The following is a 20,563-nucleotide window of genomic DNA, read 5'->3' as shown; positions in this document are numbered from 1 at the left end:
AAGGGACTCGCTATCCGGAAGGGAACGCCGCTTCCTAATAGCGAGTCGCAAAACACTATTTTGCAGGTCGCAATTTTTGCAAGTCACAAAAAAGTGTTTGTACATTGACCATGTAGGTGTTTGCATGCGCAACTGGATCGCAAACTCGTTTGCGCATGCAAAAACTGGTCGTACATCTGGCCCTAACTTTCTTATGAACACATAATTAAAGGGTTCAAGGTTTTCAAAAAATGTACTTTTATCTCGTTGTGACCCAAACCAGACATGTTCCATGACAATAGTAAACCCCCCCATGCTATCTCAAAGGATTGCTCCTTTCCGCGCGAGGGCGTGTATTGTTCAAGGCTCTCGCGACTCAGCTCTACTGGGCCAATTAATATTCCGTGTTTGGAGTCTGGGGATCAACTTCCAAGCCAGTCATCATGTTTGACCGTCCCCCCTCATGCCCAAAGAGACCACAATATTTTTGGGATTACCAGGTAAATACTCAGAGTGGGGACCCATCGCATCTGACACCACTTATTTAACGGCCCTTAGGACTTTCGAGCACTGAATTATGTAACGCATGGGGGGGGGGGGGGAGATTCCTCATTCTAAAACAGATGTAATGTCAATCACTCGCTTGAGGAAATGCTCGCAATTCTGCATAACCAAATTAGCAACAATCACGGTGCAGAAAGAAATTCTAGAAAAGGGAAAAGTAACAAATGAATTAATATTCAAGTTTAGAACATCCCTACTGGATATGAACTTTAAGGCCTCGATCTTGGAGAAAAAGCAGCGAATGAATCCTCTATTTACCGGAAAAGATTTGTTGCCGAATAACCAAGTGAAGTCCAGAATTGAGGATGACACATTCTGCACCACACTGGTTCTCTTTATGGCGTCCCTCGAGGGGATCCATAATGGAACCCTATCCCTGTAGCTAGAAGCTTAAGCACCACCATTATGCTGAGTATTCGAATGTGAGACAGAAGCGTTGGTTGGTGCGCCCTCCATATTTCTATTAGGCAATAGAATGGTCCCTGTGAGAGCTCTATTGGCCCCCATCCTGAATGGCACCCGGCATTTAACCCACCCCTCTAGATTTCAGACCACCATAACCCCGGACCCTGTCTGGGGCATGGAATCCTGTTCCCTCTCCCAAGGGTCAACCAACTCGTAAATCAAGGGGAGGTGGGCTTCTTGGGAGGACTGCGGTAACAAATTCAGTGAAGACACTGCCACAACAGAATCCCCAAACTCCCAGCTGTCGCCATATGCAGTGTGGGGGCCTCCATAGGCACTTCCCCTGTAAAACGGTGATTAAGGAACTCCCTCCTTCATCATTGTATGTGTATCACTCTGCCTGTCAGAAATTCGTACAAATTGCAGCCTTGTTGTTTTTAGTTTGGAAAATAGTCTTATCTTTATAGGTCTCGGCTAAGCGCGCGGAAGCGCGTTCTCGCCGAGAACCTATTGTGGCCGTGTCTGCTTCCCAGGAGACAATCCTGGCCGCGCGCAAGGAGATTCGAAAGTGGCACGCGCACAAGTACGAGCGCTGCGCGAAGCTCTCACACAACACACGCATACACATAAACACACACACAAGCGCGCACGCACATCCGCCCATGCACGCACGCACATACAGACACCCCCTCCACACATACACACGCGCGCACACACGAGTGCTCCCCCTCCCCCCTCCCCCCGTCGCACACAGACACACACATTAAAAAAATACCAAAGAATGAACACCAAATAACATACTAGAAACGGAAGAAGGGCGGGTATCTCGTGAAAACATGCATTAGACGGTGTGAGTTAAACCCGGGAATAAAGGCGATGGTAATCGAGGCGTGTCTCGGAGAGGGGGTGGGCTGAAATACGTGTCTGAAGAGAGATGGAGTCCTTGGTCTTACCTCATAGAAAATTAAATAAAATGAATGAAAGAGTTGCCGGGTATGGTTGCTCTACGTATAATAAGAGGGGTAGTGGGCGATGTATGGACTGGATAGCGTGGTGGGGTGCGATGTCCAACTACCAAGCCTTTAAATAATAATAAGTCCGCCTGCTGTAGCAGCTACAGCGGTTAGTAGTTTGGAACGAGGCACTCAGGCCCAGTGATGCGCCTTTATGGACGTCTGTGCTGCTCGACTGGGTGCCACAGCATGGTACTGTGCTAGGATGGCGTGGAAACTGTACCTCTCAGACTCACCTCCACTATCTTCTCGCACTGTGTGCCTCTGCCGGCACCGGGGCCGCCGAGGACGAACACCACCAAAGGCTTCATGACTGAGCTTAGGACACATCGAAGACTGGGAGGAATGCGGGGTCAGCGAGCCGAGGATACTGTACAACATGCAGAGGCTGGTGAAAGGCGGCGCAGGACACACCCGAGGCAGGGGCGGTACACCCAGCCTCCGAGGAGCCAGGAAACCAGAACAGAAACCGACAGGGAGGGAGGAAGGAAGACTGCTAACATAGAAGAGAGACTATCACGGATATCCAGCTTCGAGCCTAACAGGAAGAAACTATGCAAAGTTAAAATAGTAAATCTGATGCGAATATGTTATATTTCCACCTTTTGGTACTATGTGTCACCACATATTTGTAACAATTAAATGTAATTCATTAAATTCAGAATTAAATCAGTCACTTGAAGATGGCCGCCGCCTTTCAAGTGTTCCTTAAAGAACATTTCACGGCCTCCTTTGAGTCAACCATGTTGAGAAGTGGCAATTTCTAAGTCATTCCAATAGAGCAATGTGTTGCAAGGGAATACTAGCATTTAGCCATAGCGAAGAGAACAATAATTTTACTTTAGAAATCGAACTGGGTTTCATAATCATTATTAGAAAATACATATTAGATTTCCAGCTGTTTTTTAATGTGGGCGATTGCTATGAAACGCTCTTAAGCTTGAGATAGAGCTCGATTTTACATCTTTAGTTAAATGATAATTGGAAAGGGACTCTTTCCCCAATGGAATTCGCTTTGCTAAATATAAAACAAATCAAATATATTGTTTTCATCTTTGACGCAGTCATAGCACCATCGGCCTGGGCCACGTGGAGAGACTAAGACGTCACCATCTTAAGCTGCGAAGTTCTAAATAAATAATAAGAAAATCAGACCGCTAACTTTCTAATGTGAATGTGACGGCCGGGGCTTCAGTTTAGGATCAGATGTCTCTCCAAAGTAGGGTGACCAGATTCTCAAAACAAACAAGCATTTTTTAATAAATGCTTAGTGTAGCTACTGTTACCCAGAAATGTGGCAGGTGCCGAAGTGCACTCCAGAAGTGTGCACAGAGCACACTGTACTGCTAGAGAACCAACATTTTACCTGAGGTAGCCCATGCTGCTGTACCACGTTGAGTGCGGTCACACAGCCACACACACAAACAGCCGCCACACACACAGCCGCCACACACACAGCCGCCACACACACACAGCCGCCACACACACACAGCCGCCACACACACACAGCCGCCACACACACACAGCCGCCACACACACACAGCCGCCACACACACACAGCCACACACACACATACACACAGCCACACACACACAGCCACATACACACAGCCACATACACACACACAGCCACACACAACCACACACACACAACCACACACACACACAACCACACACACACACAACCACACACACACACAACCACACAGACAACAACACACACGCACACCACCACACACACAGCCACACTGTCAGTGCACACTTTCACCAGGCACAGGCACCATCAGTCGTCAGTGCTCGCTTTCACTGGGCACAAACACCACCAGCCGTCAGTGCACGGTTTTACTGGGCCCAAACACCACCAGCTGTCAGTGCACGCTTTCACCAGGCACACACACCACCAGCCGGCAGTGCACACTTCCACCAGGCACACACACCACCAGCCATCAGTGCACACATCAATTGTTAACGCATCCACAAATAACTATTGTAGCAATCGCAGTATGGTGCACTTTACTTTCAAACATATTCATCTAAAGCGCAGCATGCCACCACTGCTACAAAAATAAATACACATTTTTTTGGCCAACAATTTATAGACTTTTGGTGCAATTGGTGTTGCAATATTAAGCAATGCCAATAGCTCAAACTTAATTAACCCGAGACCTATTGCATTGTAAATGCTTGTTAGGTTTCCTTTTCATATTTTCCCCCTTATGATTTCTTATGGGGTTGCCCTTCTTCCCTGCCACCCCCTGGCAGATTAAAGTACTTGGCATGGGAGGTAGAGGGAGTTGAAACCTCCTCCCCTACCCCCCCCCCTTTTTTTTAACCATTTTTAAACAAAGGAAAAAAAATGTATATAGGTTTTCCTGAAGGGGAGTGCCTTGTTCTACCTCCCCGAATAATGTATTTAAACAAAGTTCTTCCTTTTCAAGGTTACACATGGGTTCTGTGGGGAACAGCAAATAAAGGGGTGTACCCGCTTGAACAGAGACATCTCTCAACCTTCCAGAAGGAGCAGATGGTAATGGGCTGTCATTCGCAGGTGCTTCCATATGGGAGTGTGTCTGAAGTATAGTTTTAACGGTGCCAAACTTATTTGCCTTCTGCTTCATTGAACAACATTACAGATATCATTTCCAATATATGATCAGAACTTAAGACAGATTTCTCCAATAGGAATAGAATATAAAAAGATTTTGATACACAAGAGATATTGCGAGGGGACACCATCCCCATTGTTTCCAATCTTTGGCTGTGTACAAGGCAAAAATACATTGTGAGCAGGTTCCGAAGAACAACCAAACAAATGACTTGAGCTACATTATAAAGGGGGCAAGGAGAGGCGCCTAGGAGAAGAACTTAAAATTAGAGAGTCCTTTTCATTAGGTCTACTCATTGGGTGATCATCCTTTTAATTATGGCCAAGATGGTCTTCGTAACCCCCTATTTGAGCTTCTATGTCGATATCTGGGAGTGTATAATCTTCTCCAGACTTCGATTTTTTACATAGCGTCACCCTCTCGATCATACTAGGATCATCTCTCAAAGGTTCTTCGGGACCACCGTCCTGGCTTAATCACATACAGATGCCCCCCTGACTGGTGTAACAGCAGGCATGCAGTTTATTTTAGACCTATTCAGGGAAATGTGAGGCTGGTTCTGTTGCACAACGGCATTCATAACCGTATATAAGGGCCAAGATGCGTTGGAGGGTTGCCAAACTGGGCCATCCTGAACACCTTAATTTATCAGAGTCCGGTCCCCAGCAGGGAATCAATATCCCCCCCCCCCCCCCCCCCCCCCGAGATTCCACAAGGACTAAAGGAGAGGGCGCCACTAGATTGGAATTAGGAACCAATCCCTCTGGGACCACTGCTACCATCTCAGGTACGATCCAGGGCATCTTTGAAAAGAAACTGGTGATGAGTGGATGGGATTTATAACGAAGCTGCTGTAGCAGCCTAGTACTACTGTGCGATCTCTTTCTTTTACTGGATTGTCTTGATGACAAGGAAATTACACGCCCTGAGCGTAATTTTCTTAAGGTCATCTCACTCAGGCTGGCATGCCTGCCTGACCGACGCCTCCGCTCACTCGCTGTGGACAAAACACTTCCACTTCGGCTCCCGACCCCTACTGCTAAATGTGATTGACGAAGTTCCAGCTAGTTACTATACATGTGTATTTCCTCTGATTTTCAGTGAAAGCTGTATCGCAGTATTACACTGCGCTACATGGCTTCAAAACCCCAGGCACTTTGGTTCTACCCTTGCAGCTAGAAAATCAAAACCTAGCCTGGAGTGAGTTGAGAACAGTAACGAAAACTTCAAAACTTCAAATTCTGGAACCGTTGGCAGCCCTTAGTAAATTAGTCGCTGTATGGCCGGATTGTCACCTCGGAGGTTGGTGTGTAGATCCTGAATCAATGTAGTTACTCATAGAGCAGTGAGCAGCAATCGGAGGGCAGAGAGCAGGGGGTGGGGGAAACTACAACGGAACCGCCCCAGACTAATGCTGGCCACCTCCACAACCTTGAGACCTCCTGAGGCTTCCTGCGCCTCCCCTTCCTATTTTTGAAAAAGTCAGGGAGATTTGAGAGTCAGAGGGAGCAAAAAAGACAGAAAAATCGAGCAGGAGCACACTAGGCACTGCAGGCCTACTGCAAGCCACACCCAGACCTAGCTGGGCCGCTTCTGCAAGCGGCAACTAATACTGTCAGGCGCAGGCCTTACCTCTCCTCCTGCAATCAATGGCTCTACTCCGTTTTTCCCTGAGCTAAATTACCCCCCCTTCTGCTGGATAAGTCAGCCAGCTGATATCTTTCGCCCAGTTCTCTCATAGGGAAGCCACATCAACGCGCCCCCTTCAGAGCTTCTTCCCCGATGCGGATGCCCCTTTCCACTCCGGACACGGTGTACAATTTTTGCCAGCGCCTGCCTTCCTTTGCCAGTACCAGTGCTTATCAAAGGAACAGGGGGGTGCTGCGGCTGACGGCTCAACTTTCCAGATCACCAGAGCATGGGGACCCCAGCGGGTCAGAGCACTGACTCAGGAGCGCAGGAGGGGGAGCGGCGGTACTCTCCTTTGCGCAAGCCGCAGGGGCCTAGCAACGACCGCCTCTGCGCATACGGGACGAACCATGGCACTAGCCATGTCGTGCCCCCTGCACAACCGCTCACTTGCCTCTCAGGAGCTTGGTCGCCCTAATCACTCGCGGCCTCCATCCACTCATTAATGCGTTAAGGCTGGGCATTGATGCCAGACTCGGCGGCTCCGGGGCTCAGCTGTGGCTCGTCACTTCCGCACTTCCAGTCACACGTTCACAGAATTACCTCCACAACCCTCACCTCTTTCAACATATAACAAACATAAAAAGTATACAATATTAAAAAGCATATTCTCCATTAAAAGTCTTTTAATTATGTAGCAATGTGTCCCTTACTATTACTTATAAAATTTAAATGCTACATCCCTAAGAGGTATCTGTGTTATTCAAGATTGCACCACAATAGAATCTGTGAAAATGTAATGTGTCCTATCCTTAGCCAACCACAGAACACTCCATATATGCTTTTTATATTCTGCATCATCATAATCATCTCCATAATAAAATGTGTCCATTTAGCTATCAGGTGGTCAAATGTCACATATGGTACCGTTGGTCATTTTAGTTGTAGTTTTGCATTTCTCATTAAACGTATAGGTTTAAGAATGATGGCGTTTGCGGGCAATGGCTGGCTAGCCGGGCAGTAGCACATTTCTATAGCCACCTGGCAACTATTTTATTAAACTAGATTGCACAACACATCATATTGTTCTTTGCAGTTTTTGACACTCTAGTTTTATCAAACCCTGGCAGGTCTTGGTAGCAGTCTATCGTAAGTATATTTCCAATTATAGTTTATCCAATAATGTTGTGTCTCTGGTTCTCAAACATTAAAAAAAGGCCATGCTTTGCTTTCATAGTCTTTTCATACCTGGCAGCATGTATAGTAGACCCCTTAAAGTCAGTTAACATCAAGAGGCAGCGAGCGGGCACTGCATCAGACAGCAGTATGAAGGATGGAGAAGGCCTCTGCTTCAACAGAGGAGATGGTGGCAAACAGATTTCAGGGGAAGGCAGAGTAGGCAGTAACTCCTGCAAGTAACTCCAATTGACAAGTGCCCCCGAAGGGAATTTGGCCCCACCCCAAAAAATGCCCTGTTTAAGAGGAGCCTGGGTAAATCAAACCAGCACTTAACCCCCCCTCCCCCCTCCACCCCCCCACAGAGAAACATTATTTACATTGCCATAACTTTGATAAAAAGATCTGGGAAACAGACTTTAAAATGGGAAAAGGGTGTTTTTTTACTCAAAGAATTAGAATGTTAAACAGAGAAGGTGGATTACTTTGTTAACTGCATTTACACAGGATTAGCAGGGGAAACAACGTTTAAAAGCACATATTACTTAACAATATCATAGGTAGGTTGGATTAGATTTCTTTTTTGGAGATAAGAAGAGATTGGAAGAGGCGAGAAGGGCAGGGTGCCATTTTAGAATTAGGCGGGAACTTGAGAGAACTAAAAGGGGATGTAGTTGTCTCGCAATAGTGTCATGGCTATAATGCAAGCCAGGAAATGGACCACTCCTGCTTGCAGATCGGTAGTAAAAACAGTCATAGCTGGGAAGCAGTGGGCTTCTCAACAACACACAGAGCCAGTGTACCACCACCAATGACAGCTGCACTCCTGAGAAGGTTAGTTGTTAATGAGCGATGTCTCCAGTACAGTTTCTTCCAATACATATATACTTAGGCCCACTAACACGCTTGACTAGTGGAGTTAATTGGCAGCACATGCTAAACTGAATTGTGCAGGAGGTAACATGTATACCGGCCCAAAAGTTAAAGTTTAAAGATCTCGCCTCCTTACATATGCAATGAAAGTCAGTCACACAGGCCACTGCTGCTACTAAAAGGCTTAAACTTCCCAACCCAAGTCGTGGCATGGCAGTGTCACAAGGGTCTGAACTACAGATAAAACTCTTAGCAGGCTTGCATTATTAACATTTTGTAGTCTACTGCAGCTTGCCTGCAGAGCCACTGATCTCAATCAGGATAGAGTATGTTCTGCCATACCCTGCAAATGAAGTACAGATGTAATCTAAAGAAAGACTGTCTCTCAGGACTATGGAAACATAAGGAAACCCCAAAGCGACAAGCTTTTCAATTTCTCACTCTAGAGCAGCGGTTTTTAACCTGTGGTCCGGTGCCCCCAGGTGGTCCATAATGCATACTCAGGGGGACTGGGACTGCTTGGAAAATTACAAAATATTAACAGGTTAATGAAGAGTATATGAATGAAAAGGCAAAATGTGAAGGAATTTTAAATTGGAGGCAAAAAATGAATTTTTTATCCTCCGAATGATTCATGTCCAGGGCATCAAAAATAATATAGTATGGACAATGGGTGGCATCAATTGAATTTCAACGAGCTCTAACCTTTTTATTAAACCTAAAAATTTGATTTTTCTTTGTAAATCTGTGAATTTAATAAATTATCATTTTTGTATTTGCTTGATGAAGGCATGTGTCTGTATTTTTGTGTGATGTTTTGCAGTCCAAATCATTAAAATTGCTTTGTCCGAAGTTCCTGGCTTTCAGGGATAACTCATTAGGAGTCATTGGATTCTAGTAATGTCTCATTGGGGTCCACTGATTTTACTAATGATTAAGTGGGATTCCACATAAGTCAAAAGGTTAACAATCACTGCCCTAGAATGACTGTGTGAGGCCAGACTTTCGGGGACAGAATGCAAGCGTCGTATGGATGGGGGCTGTTTTACCCACACAAAGCAGTCTGACCTTAAGTGAGAGCTCACTAGTGCCTTGACCCAGACCTTCCCGGTTTGAGTTTTCTTAGAAGAACAAATTTCATATTGGAGGTAAAGCAGGAAATTAGGGATAAAAACTTTTGTAAGGATAGCGGTAATTAGATTTCTTAATACAGGAAAGCATAGTTATGAATTAAGAATAATGGTTGGGTAGAAATGTTGATTATTTCTACTGGGAAGAATGGCATGTTTAACAAAAAATATTTGTGGGTTCTGTGTATATAAGAGTTTAAAACATTAGTAGTAAGTGTATGTATTTATGCCTTACTTTATCATGCATTTTTAAATACATTATAGTTAAAAACCTCAACAAAAGTATAAATCCTAAAACAGATTACTAAAGTTCTTCTTTTCAGCAGATTAAGAAATATCAGGCAACATTTGTGCTAAAGTGTAATCCAGGACTTAGTTTGTTAAGAATTTGTGAGGGTATGGTGTGCAGAATTCACTTCAATGGAGAGGTTGTTCAACATATTATTATGTGCATATTGTCCAAGACACAATGCTTCTCACATAGTTCTGTGGTGAGGATAGTTCAAGGTTTTAGCTTCCCATGTCTCGGTCTGTCATGCAGACCAATCGGAAATCGATTTTGGAAAAGAGGGTGGTGATGGATAGAGTTTCTGAATGATGCAGAATACTCATACCCAGTCAAGAGATCAGGGCTTGATCCATCACCGTTTTTTAGCTCACTGCACCATCCCAGCTCAGAACCTGGCTACATGCAAATTAGTCTGTTCCTGTCCCAGTGCATGATGGGAACAGGGCAAACCAAACTACCAAGCCAATTCTTATACTGGGAAGGAAACAAGCTTCCAGGGACCGGTTTCTGGCATTTCAGCCGTCGGCCCGGCTTGCTTGAATCCTGATGGTGCAATGAGCAAGGGACTCACGTCTGAGTATACCCTCCCACACTTCGTGTGGAGAAAATCGATTTTGTAAAAGGGGGTGGTAATGGACAGAGTTTCTGAATGGTGCAGAATACTCTTACCCAGTAAAGAGATCAGGGCTTGATCCATCACCGTTTTTTAGCTCACTGCACCATCCCAGCTCAGAACCTGGCTACATGCAAATTAGTCTGTTCCTGTCCCAGTGCATGATGGGAACAGGGCAAACCAAACTACCAAGCCAATACTTATACTGGGAAGGAAACAAGCTTCCGGGGACCGGTTTCTGGCATTTCAGCCGTCGTCGGCCCGGCTTGCTTGAATCCTGATGGTATAATGAGCAAGGGACTCACGTCTGAGTATACCCTCCCACACTTAGTGTGAACAAAATCGATTTTGGAAAAGGGGGTGGTGATGGACAGAGTTTCTGAATGATACAGAATACTCTTACCCAGTCAAGAGATCAGGGCTTGATCCATCACCGTTTTTCGGAAATGTCTTCTGCCAAACATTAACAAAGGTATTTAAGCAAATTTCATGAATCTGCTATAAGCAAGATCCCGGAACTTTGTCAGTTTCCTGATGAAACTGTTTGTAAGGTAAAGCACTTCAGTCGCTTCTCTATTTGTGCAAAGAGTTAGATTTCTGAATGCGGGTAAAAAAGTATTGGCTTCATATGTCGTGTAGTTTCGGGCATATACATAAGATATGTTTCATGTGGTAGGTTTCTTGCCAAAATTGATAGTCTGCAGGTTTTAAGAAGCAGTATGTGGTTTTTCCAGGAACCTTTTAACTGTCAAGTGGAATATAGAGAACGCGGAATCGTGATTATTTCGGTTTGAAGCTGGCTTCGAGATGGATTCAATAGACTGTTGTCTAGTCCAAAGACAACATTGCTGAAGGTAATTTGTATGTTTGCATATCAACTAAGTGCCTCATTCTGTCTGAACCCCGCAGAGCAAGGGAAACATCCTAAACCACGACGTTTCAACCACGACTCACCTGAACAACGTGGTGCGAATAACAAATCCTGCTCAACAACGAACGGCTGAACAACGAAGGTCGGAACCACGACTTACTGAACAACGTCACCTGAAAAACGTATAGTATAGAAAATAGTTACCTTTTTATGCCAGTAGATGGCACTGTTGGTTTACTTTTCACTGTGGAAGCCTTTCTCTCTTAGATGCGTCTGAACTCGCTGGTTGATGGTGGTATTCCGTTTTTTACATGCTTCATTAAACTATAATTATTTTATGAATGACGATATCTACTGCAATCCATTTTTAAAACATTGTTTATATATGGGTATTCATGTGATTAATGTCTTCGTTTTTAAAAGTCCTTTTCATTCCTTTTAAAAGATAGTTATGCCGTCATTTTAGTGATTACTGCAGTCAGCTGTTTTAAAATAGATGATGCACTTTAAAATCTGTGACTCTATTTGTTTATTAATGAATTTTCAATTTCGACCGGTGTTTAAAAAAGACTTTCTTTTGTTGGGTTTTAATTTAAAAAAAGAAATGTTACTTAAAATGATTTATTAAATATTCACAAAATAAAATTATTTATAAATACTTTTAAACATGCTTAATATATTTATTTCAGCATTTGGTTTGTCATCCGAGTCTACTTTCATTGTTTGACCTTGTTCTGAGATTACTTGTTAGGGAAGTTAAAAGATAAGAACAGCCTTTCCAAATTACTGTGCACGATTGTGCACGCAGATCGACCTAGAATAAACAGGAGGGTTTAAAAAAAAAAATTCGCATGAAGTTTAAAATGGCAAATAAAAGGGATTTAGTTTCGTTGTTTAGGAAGTCGTTATACAAAATGTAGTGGTTTACAAATGATCGTTGTAAAACATTCGTGGTTTAGGAAGTCGTGGTTCAGACAGTAGTTGTTTAGTCATACAATCGCAGAGCATATCTTATAGCAATTTTACACTAGAGACTGGGCATTTTCAGCAATTCTTCTCATGATGGAAGATAACGGAAGAGAGCTCTGTAGGTCCATTATAAGAGAATTATAGATTATACTCCTCATTGTGCCTTTTTTTTTTAATAGCTGTAGTACACTCAGAGAAGTAGTTGATTTTTGCAATAAATGCTGAGATTTAATAGAGGGAAAGATTACTCTCTAAGCTAATCATCCGTTTTGGAGTTGAGGAGTGAAAACTGAATAATGTTCTTACATTTTGTATGTAAAAGGCTTTAGGTTTTTCAAGGTTTTTTTAATGTGAGAGAAATGGAGGCATGTTAAAACTGGAAATAACTCAGCGTTCAAACCCAGGATTGTTGGATTGATTGCTTTTCCACTATGTATTGGAGTATATTTCTTAATTGATTTGGTACTTTAAAAGCTTCTGCCTTTATCTTTGACAGTTGCCAAGATGCTGTTAATTTGGCTTCCAATGTAAAGCCTAGGTAGTCACATATACATAGATATACACACACATATATATATATATATATACATACATACATACATATATATATATATATATAACCAATTGGTTGCTCGCCCAACTCCCAATTTAATTGCCATTCCAAATGAAAGTATTTTAATTTTAGTGATGTTAACTGTAAAATTATTTGATAAATTGAACAAATTTAGAGTTTTTAACTAACTCGAGTCCTATTACCGTTTGTGAGCAGATGGTGATATTAGCAGAATAACGCAAATGCTACTTACCAGTATGCATCTGTTCTTGGCATGTAGGGCTGCTGACATTCATATCTGTGCATAGATCGCCGCCTAGTGTTGGGTCCGGATGATTGCACATTGTTGTCCTGGAAGAGTCTTCGAAGTATCACGAGATAGGTGGCTCCTCCCCTGGACTACAGTGCGCATGGGCATCGCCTCCATCCCCAGATTGTTTTTAGCCATTGGCTGAGATGGAGTGAACTATGTAAGTGATGCACATGCTATGAGCATAAATAAAATGAATACTGCAGCTGCTACAGGCGCCGGGGAGGAGGGTGGGCGATATGAATGTCAGCAGCCCTACATGCCAAGAACAGATGCATACTGGTAAGTAGCATTTGCAGTTCGAGGCATGTGGGCTGCTGAATTCATATCTGTGCATAGAATACATAGCAGTCCCTCCATTAGCGGCGGCCGCCCGTGCCAGCTGCAGCAGTTTGAAAAAGTGTTTTGAGAACAGCCTGCCCTACAGCTGCCTGCTGTTTAGAGTGCACGTCTACGCAGTAATGTTTAGTAAACGTATGTGTGGTAGACCATGTGGCTGCTCTACATATATCCTCTAAGGGAATGTTCCCAAGGAAAGCCATAGAGGCCCCCAACTTTCTGGTGGAGTGGGCTCTTGGTGGAATTGTAAGAGTGCGTTTAGCCTTAGCGTAACAGATCTGAATACATTTCACGATCCACCTAGCGATACCAGCTTTGGAAATGGCGTTACCCTTGTGGTGTGATGCAAAGGCAACGAAAAGCTGCTTAGTCTTACGAAAATCCTTCGTCCTGTCAACGTAGTACATAAGGGCTCTTTTGACGTCAAGGGTGTGGAGCATGCGCTCCGCCAGCGATTCAGGGTTTTGGAAAAACACTGGCAACTCAATTGTCTGGTTTATGTGGAATTGAGATACAACCTTGGGTAGAAATTTAGGGTTAGTGCGGAGCACCACCCTGTTTGCATGGACTTGGAAAAAAGGCTCTTGGATGGTGAGGGCCTGCAACTCACTGACCCTCCGTAGCGATGTAATCGCCACTAAGAATGCCACTTTCCAAGTCAGAAACTGAAGCTCACAAGAGTGTAGTGGCTCAAAAGGAGGACCCATCAGCCTTGTAAGAACCACATTGAGGTTCCATTCTGGAGCTGGAGGTGTCCGTGGTGGAATGACCCTTTTGAGTCCTTCCAGAAACGCCTTGATAGCAGGAACCTTGAAAAGTGAAAGGTGTTGCCTATTCTGGAGGTATGCGGCCATCGCAGACAGGTGAATGCGAATGGAAGAATACGCCAAATTGCATTGGTACAGATGGAACAGGTAACATATGATGTTCTGAATGGAAGCATCCAGCGGGTTAATGTCGTGGTCTGCACAATAAATGACAAACCGCTTCCATTTAGCCGCATAACATGCTCTAGTAGTGGGCTTTCTTGCCTCCCGAATGATGTCCATGCAATCGGGGGGAAGATTGAGGTAGCCAAACTCTAGGACTTCAGGAGCCAGATCGCCAGGTTGAGCTGTTGCGGATCTGGGTGCTGAATGTCGCCATGGCTCTGCGTCAGAAGGCTGGGTGTGAGATGAAGCCTCTGATGCGGTACCACGGAAAGTTCCAGAAACGTGGTGTACCATGGTTGGCGAGCCCACGTTGGAGCAACCAGGATGAGAGTCATCGAGTGCTGCCTGAGCTTGCGTGCCACCAGCGGTATCAGAGGTGCTGGGGGAAAAGCGTACGCAAATCTGCCTGACCAGTTCATCCACATCGCATTGCCCTGCGATTGCGGGTGTGGGAACCTGGCGGCGAAGCTTTGGCATTTTGCGTTCTCCCTTGTGGCGAACAGGTCTATCTCGGATGTACCATGTTACAACGCATACTATTACAACTACCTACCGTTACAACGCGACCATTACAACGCATACCATTACAACGCATAGCGCTTTGAGGTGCTGGATAGTGGTAAGTATAATTTACTATTCTAACTCCAGTCCCCGTGGACCCTAGGGAAGGTGTTGGATAGTAAATTATACTTATTCCCTATCCTAGAGCGCCCCCCAGCGCAATGCGTTGTAATGGTATGCATTGTAAAAGTCGCGTTGTAATGGTAGTGCGGAGTAACGAATGCGTTGTAACAGGTGTATACCGTCTATCTCTGGATGACCCCACCGTTGGAAGTACGGTTGGAGAACAGATGGATGTATCTCCCACTCGTGCATTTGGTGGCTGTGCCTGCTGAGCAGGTCCGCCATCTGATTGTCTTTGCCCGGGAGATGCTCCGCCATGAGGAAGATGTTCCTCTGAATGGCCCACTTCCACATGCTCTGAGCCAGATGAGACAGCTGCGGAGAGTGTGTGCCTCCCTGCTTCTGGATGTAGTACATGGCCGTCATGTTGTCCGTCCGGATCAACACGACTTTGTTGCACAGATGTACTTTGAATGCCTTTAAGGCCATGAAGATCGCCATCAGTTCCAACACATTGATGTGCATCTTCCTCTGCTGTAATGTCCATAGTCCCTGCACTGTGTAGTGGAGTACACGCGCTCCCCAACCCTGGAGAGAAGCGTCCGTCGTCAGGATAATCTGTGGCACAGGCTCTTGGAACGGTCGGCCCTTGCAAAGGTTTTGTGGATTCCACCAATGCAGAGAGTTGTACGCTCGACCGCTCACCAACACTAGGTCTGTTAGTTGTCCGTGAGCCTGAGTCCACTGACGTGCTAAGCACTCCTGGAGCGGACGCATATGTAACCTCGCGTGCGGGACGATGGAGATGCAGGAGGCCATCATGCCTATCAACTGCATGAACACCTTCGCTGGAAGCGAGTGCTGAGGTCGGAATCTTTGGATCAGCGTCTGGATACTGGCGATTCTCACTGAAGATGGCTGCGCAGTGGCTGCCAGAGTGCTGATTGTTGCGCCCAGATACTGCCGTATATGGGCGGGTTGGAGATGGGATTTTGGGTAATTCAGAGAGAATCCCAGATCGTGCAGGAGATGAATGGTGCGGGACACGTGGTCGGCGCACTGTTGTTCTGACTTTGCCTGAATGAGTCAGTCGTCTAGATAGGGATAGACGTGGATGTGCTGGCGTCGTAGATGCGCCGCCACAGTCGCCAGGCACTTTGTAAAAACTCTTGGCGCCGTGGTGACCCCGAAAGGCAGAACCCTGAACTGGTAGTGCTGGTCCTGAATTGTGAATCTGAGGTACTTCTTGTGTGAAGGATGCAGGGGAATGTGAAAGTATGCATCCTTGAGATCCAGCGTAGCCAGGAAGTCCCCTCGCTGAAGCAGAGGGAGAACCTGCTGCAACGTGAGCATATGGAAGTGCTCCGACAGAATGTACCAGTTGAGGGGCCTGAGGTCCAGGATGGGCCTGAGGGATCCGTCCTTCTTGGGGATAAGAAAGTACAGAGAGTACACCCCTGTTCCCCTTTCCTGCAGTGGAACGAGCTCTATTGCTCCTTTTTGCAGCATGACTTGGACTTCCTGCTGCAACAAGTGCAAGTGCTCGCCGGACATAGGACGGTTTCTTGGAGGTATGTTTGGAGGAGTGGAAGTGAGTTCCAGACAGTAACCGTACTGGATAAGAGATTTGACCCACCTGTCCGTGGTGATGGATTTCCACGCGGGCAGGAACTGCTGGAGTCTCCCCCCGACCGGTGTTGTGTGGTCGGGGGGCAGTGACAAGGCGTCACTGTTTGTTGGTGGTGGTGGACCTGGAGCTGTTGTTTCCACGTCCCCTGCCTTTGACGTTGTTGCCCCTGTAACCACCTCTACCCTTGTTGGTGTATGAGGTCTGGGTGTTGCTTTTATAGTATTGCGTGGATTGCGATGCCTGACCCCTTGAGGTGCCTCTGTTATTGGAGCGGCGAAAGGAACCACCCCGAAACTGCTGGGACTGGAGGGCCCCCATAGACTTGGCAGTGTCCGTGTCTTTTTTCATTTTTTCAAGGGTTGCATCCACTTCAGGGCCAAACAGGTGGTCTGGATTGACTGTTTGATTTAAGATGGTTGTCTGAACGTCTGGTTTGAAGCCTGATATTCTAAGCCATGCATGCCTACGCAGTAACACGCTAGTGTTGATAGCCCTGGAGGCGGTATCAGCCACGTCCAGCGCACACTTAATGGAAGCATTAGTGATTAGCTTCCCCTCCTGAATTAGCATTTCTGCTGCCTCTTTGTACTGATCAGGTAAGTGCTGTAGAAGTGTTTCAAGGGTGTCATAATGTGCCCTATCGTAGCGTGCGAGTAGGGCTTGCGTGTTTGAGATGCGCCAAATATTAGCTGCCTGCGCAGCAATACGCTTCCCTGAGGCTTCAAAGATCTTTGATTCTTTGTCTGGGGGAGGAGCATCACCCGTGGTCTGCGAGTTTGCCCGCTTGCGTGCGTTGGATACAACCAAAGAATCTAGTGGCAAGTGTCCCTTGATGTACGTTGGATCAGTGGGCGCTGCCTTGTATTTTTTGTCAATACGAGGATTGATGACTCGCGCCCGAGTGGGCTCCCTGAAAACCTCTGGCGCGTGCTTCAGCACTCCCTTGAGCATGGGCAATGTCTTGACTGACTTTTCAGCCACTGAGAAAGTGTCAAATAGAAAGTCGACATCCACTGGGTCCGCATGGAGGTCGACATCATGATTGGCCGCAGCTCTTTCAATCAGGGCGTTGAAGGCTGCAGAGTCCTCTGTTGGAGAAGTTTTTGCAGCAAAGAGCTGCGGCTCAGGTCCTGACTGAGGGTCCTCAGGGTCGCCTCCAGCAGACCATGGCTCATTGATCTCCTCAGGATCCGAGTACGCCGGATAATTGTACTCGTCCTCTTCATCCACATCACCATCCCCAGCGTTGGAATGAGTTGGTGAGAGTTCCAGATTGTGTGGAGATGCAGGCTCTATAGGGGCAGAAGTACCCGCAGAGTCCAACTTCTTCTTGAGTGGAATACGAAAATGTTCTAACACTGGCTCCGGGGTGATCTTCCTCTTAAGGAGAGAGAGCTTGCCTGTGTTGGCGTCGATGACAACCTCTCGACGCTCCTCGTCCGCGAGTGGCTGGAGCCGAGGCTTCGGCACTACCAATGACGCTTTAGGTGTCGACACTAGCTTTAAGGGCACCCCGGCCCCATGTCCAGGAGCGAAAGCCTTCGGCGTCGTCTTCGGCGGCAGCGTGAAGCGGATCGGCGTCTGCGCCTTTGCCTGTTTCTTTGGAGGCTTCGGCACCACATTCTTCGGTTCGGGAGCCAATGCGTCCTTCCGAATGCGTTGAAGGGATTCCGTGACCTTCTTGGTTAAGGACGGGGAGGGCTATCCCGCCCCGAGCGATTCCCCCGAGGCCGGAGTCGGGTCGGCGATCAAAGGCACGGTCTTCGGAGCCGACATCATCACCTTTGGCCTCAACGCCCGGAGTCGGCGCTGCCAGAGCCTTGGGGTCGTCCTGACGCTTCTTCGAGGCTTTGTTCGGGTCGTCGACCTCGACCATCTTCGGCGCCGACGCGGCCGCGTCGGTCGTCTTCGCCTTCGGCTTCGACACCGGGGTCTTCGGGTCGGCCATCTTGGATTGGCTCTTGGTGTCGGCGGCCATTTTGGACCTTTTAGGCGCCGAGGCCTCAGTAGCCTTCTGTCCCACCAGTGCGACTTTCACTTTCGATACCGTTGGTGTGGACCCTGACGGCTTCACTTTCGGTTTCTTCACCGGGAGTGGCGCATCACCAATGTCCGTGGCCGGGCCCGGAGGCGGGGCAGTGGAACGAGTATTGAGGTCTTGGGTAAGGCCCGAAGGCGATCCCTCGACCTGGGCCGTATAATGGGGATTGACCCCTGAGTCAGTATGAGGATGCTCCTTCTCTGAGCTATCCTCCACGGTGGCAATGGCCCCGTCGTCGTCCCCTACCTCTCCGACGACTTCCTCAAACTCCTCGTCCCCCGCGTCGTAGTTGTCATCTTCTGACGCCGGGCTGGAGTCTGAAACTTGTAAAACGGTGTCGTCCTCAACGTCTTCCTCGAAGATGTTGTCCGGCGGGGGCGCTGATAACTGGGCCTGGAGTCTAGCGGCCCGACGAATCTTGAGAGTCTTCTTACACCGGAACCTGGAGCAGGCCATACACCTGGCCTCATCGTGGTCCGGCGACAAACACTTGTTGCACACAGGGTGCACGTCGAGGTGTGAATACTTTGAGGTGCACACCGGGCACCTCTTAAACGGAGTCCGTTCCATGTTAAGTAGTCTGGAGCGTCGAGTAGGCCCGTCCGCGCCGAGAGCACGCGGAAGGGCAGCAAGTGTTCGGAGCTGAGAAAGAAACAACCCGAACGATGGACAATACCGATGCGAATCCTAAAGACCTTTTGGTCTCAAGCAAGAAAAGTTAAACAACGATCGATTCCGACAGAGGGAACCGAAACACATCCGAACCCAATGGCGGAAAAAAACAATCTGGGGATGGAGGCGATGCCCATGCGCACTGTAGTCCAGGGGAGGAGCCACCTATCTCGTGATACTTCGAAGACTCTTCCAGGACAACAATGTGCAATCATCCGGACCCAACACTAGGCGGCGATCTATGCACAGATATGAATTCAGCAGCCCACATGCCTCGAACACTAAATTACTTACCTGGTAGGTACCTAGTTTAGGAGGAACAAAGTTGGTGTTATGAATTTAAAGGTGCATGTCCGAAATATAATGAGAAAAAAAGAAGGGGTGCTAGAACGCACCATTGTTTCTGTTGGTTTCCTACCAGTGTTGTCCATGTGTGTGTGTGTGCAAGGCTAATATAAGGTGTAACACACCTCTATCAATACCCAGGGAGGGAGGTTTTGTCCCAGGATGATTTTGATTCACTTTGTCAAATGCAGCGATGTAGTCAACAAAGCATGCATAGTGTGCCCTCATTTCTCTGGTGCTTTGCAGCAAGTAATGTTGAGGCAGTAATACTGTCAATTTTTGCACATCCAGGGTGAAAAAACGACTTGAAAAACAGATAGGAGGTTGTTGTTTACCAAGTTAGTTAAAATGTTAAATAGATGTTTTGCAGATAATTTTCCTTCTACGTACAATAAGCTCATGAGACGTAAGTTGGCTGAGTTGTTTTGGGGCTCTTTTTTGTGGCTTGGTTGAATTATGGACTCCTTCCAGGCAAGAGGTACTTGTACAGAGGTAAGAACGTGATTGAACAAAAGCTTCAATAAGCAACTTGGATGGTACCAGCGAGGAGGCTGGACTGGAGAAATGTTGTTTTAGATAAGTTTCAAATGGGAAACAATAATCAACTGCCTGCCTGTAGGCAGATGTACCCGTGCTAATCAATGGACACACAAAAGACACCTCAACTGAGTCTCATGTACATCTATTAATTTATTGTTACCAATGATATAATGTCCAAAGTCTTTTAAAAAATTGCTGTCACACAACTGAAATTTTAACTGCGTCTTTTGGCGCGCTCTGTTCCTATGTGCAATAATTTCAACTTCATAATTTGACCTCTGCATCAATAACGGTTGGTTTTACTCAGAAGGTGCCAACTAGATGGCACTCTGGATTTCTATCATTTGCTGATAGACTCAACAAGGACAGTGTTTACATGAAAGGTATGCAACCGAGTATAATGCACCGTTATATTTTATTATCGTCTACGATATGATGCCCAAATCTTTTTACAAGACTAA

General features: G+C 46.4%; 1 protein-coding gene across 2 annotated transcripts in view; it reads right to left on the bottom strand.

Moving 5' to 3' along the window:
• LOC147692265 (actin-related protein 2-like) overlaps nucleotides 1–20,563 on the bottom strand; it is a 201,195-nt gene that overhangs the window by 100,203 nt on the left and 80,429 nt on the right. The window lies entirely within an intron of this gene.

Source organism: Lissotriton vulgaris, chromosome 9 (genome assembly GCF_964263255.1).
Source record: "Lissotriton vulgaris chromosome 9, aLisVul1.2, whole genome shotgun sequence".
Lineage (NCBI taxonomy): Eukaryota > Metazoa > Chordata > Amphibia > Caudata > Salamandridae > Lissotriton > Lissotriton vulgaris.
This window is presented reverse-complemented; position numbering and strand designations above follow the sequence as displayed.